Here is a 2,254-nt window from a genome sequence, read left to right as displayed (position 1 = left end):
TTTTGTGCGGCAGATAACATTATCTAAGATAAAACATTAGTTTGGGGTACTATTTTTTTCTAATATGAAAATGGTATTAATGTGAGAAGCACTTAGAATGTCAACAAAGCAATTGCAGTTTTTTATTTTTTCAGTTACAAAGTGGTGTTCAGTTAAGAGAACAATAATTCATATACGATGCATCAGAGACAACTGAAGATGGTAGAACTACCATCCCTATATAAAATTGATATTTGCTGTGCACCAGCAAGAACCTACTTTACATTTCTTTGCCAGTTTGTTAATACAATACACATAATACATGAGGCAAAATTAGTATCTATTGAAAATACCACCAGGGCAAGGCTAGCGAAAGACACATTTGGTAGTATGTTAACTATATAGAAAAAAGCACTATACAGTTTAAAAACAAGTCTTGTACGCTTTACAGTTCTTTTTTCTTTAGAAGGAGTGAGTTGTGCACAGGGAGGTTAAACGCTTTTAGACAAGCAGGAAACTAGAATCAACTTACTTGTTATTATCATCTTCAACTTCCTTCTCTTCCTTTTCCTTCTTTTCACCTTGATGACTATCTTTTTTGCTCCATATTTTCTCTTCATCTTAGCAGCCTTCTTTTCATAAAGCTGCTTGTCTTGCTGGAATGCTGTTCCACGTTTCTCCCAGTTCGTTTGCAACATTGCCAATGGGTATGCTGGGCTATCCTCTTTTGATTTGGAAAAAGAACAGGAGAAAAACTGAAGGCAGCCTCTTGTATGCATTGGGATCCTTGAACTTCTTTTTTGTTTCTCCTTTAGGAGGAATGTAGGTTTTCATTTCTCTGTTATAAAGGCCTTGTCTACCTCTAATATGCCTTCAAATTTTTCTTTTTCAACTGACATGGTCTTCTATCTCTCTGAGCACTTTTTGGAAAACTCTGAGAAGGTGACTGGGTACTTGTGCTCCTTCTGGCAAGTTTGCCCAAAGAATGCACATGATGGTGCTTTGTAGTCTCTTAGGGCATCCTTTCCCGTGCTTAGTTATTTTTCGTCCATGAGTCTCAAAGTCATCCAACACCCATCTGGCTCTCCCTTGCCCTCATGCTGTCTTTATGAGGTCATTGTGTTGCAGTGGCTGTCCATTTAGGATATGATTTTAACAGTGATGTAGCATTAAGTAACAGAAGGCTGATGTAAGATATTGCTTATTATTTTTTAATTTTGAGAAGATGTGGCATTTTAGTTATATTTTCCCTAGCCTATATTCTGGATCTACATGCATAATTAATGCATAGTTCAGAAAGCTTAGTTTAAAAAATGTTAAGTATATAAATAATTACAGTTTTCTTTTGCTATCCTATGGGCATCCCTGATATCTCAGTTGGTAAAGAATCCACCTTCAATGCAGGAGACCCAAGTTTTATTTCTGGGTCGGGAAGATCCCCTGGAGAAGGGATAGGCTACCCACTCCAGTATTCGTGGGCCTCCCTGGTGGCTCAGCTGGTGAAAAATCCGCCTGTAATGCGGGAGACCTGGGTTCAATCCGTGGGTTGGGAAGATCCCCTGGAGAAGGGAAAAGCTACCCACTCCAGTATTCTGGCCTGGAGAATTCCATAGAGACTATAGTCCATGGGGTCTCAGAGTCAGACACAACTGAGCAACCTTCACTTTCTACTATCCAATAGTAGAGTGTTCCTATGAAATCTCTCATAAGCAGAAAGAATATAAAGTGAAGACACAATTACCTTAGTTAGTTCACATCTTGCTAACAGAAGCACAAAGTAAATTGAGATAAAGCCCAGATGCTCACTGACAGTTCAGAGCTATGCTGTTTGATGCTGGGATGCTAAGTGTAGTTCCTTAGGAAGGAGCTTGGTGGGGCTACTTTTTTTCCCCAATTATTTTTATTAGTTGGAGGCTAATTACTTTACAATATTATAGTGGATTTTGCCATACATTGACATGAATCAGCCATGGATTTACATGTGTTCCCCATCCTGAACCCCCTTCCCACCTCCCTCCGCATCCCATCCCTCTGGGTCATCCCCGTGCACCAGCCCCGAGCACTTGTCTCATGCATCGAACCTGGACTGGCAATCTGTTTCACACTTGATAATATACATGTTTCGATGCTGTTCTCTCAGATCATCCCACCCTCACCTTCTCCCATAGAGTCCAAAAGTCTGTTCTATACATCTGTGTCTCTTTTTCTGTCTTGCATATAGGGTTATCATTACCATCTTTCTAAATTCCATATATATGCGTTAGTATACTGTATT

The sequence above is a fragment of the Odocoileus virginianus genome, chromosome 3 (assembly GCF_023699985.2).
Source record: "Odocoileus virginianus isolate 20LAN1187 ecotype Illinois chromosome 3, Ovbor_1.2, whole genome shotgun sequence".
Lineage (NCBI taxonomy): Eukaryota > Metazoa > Chordata > Mammalia > Artiodactyla > Cervidae > Odocoileus > Odocoileus virginianus.
Note: the sequence above shows the minus strand (reverse complement) of the source record.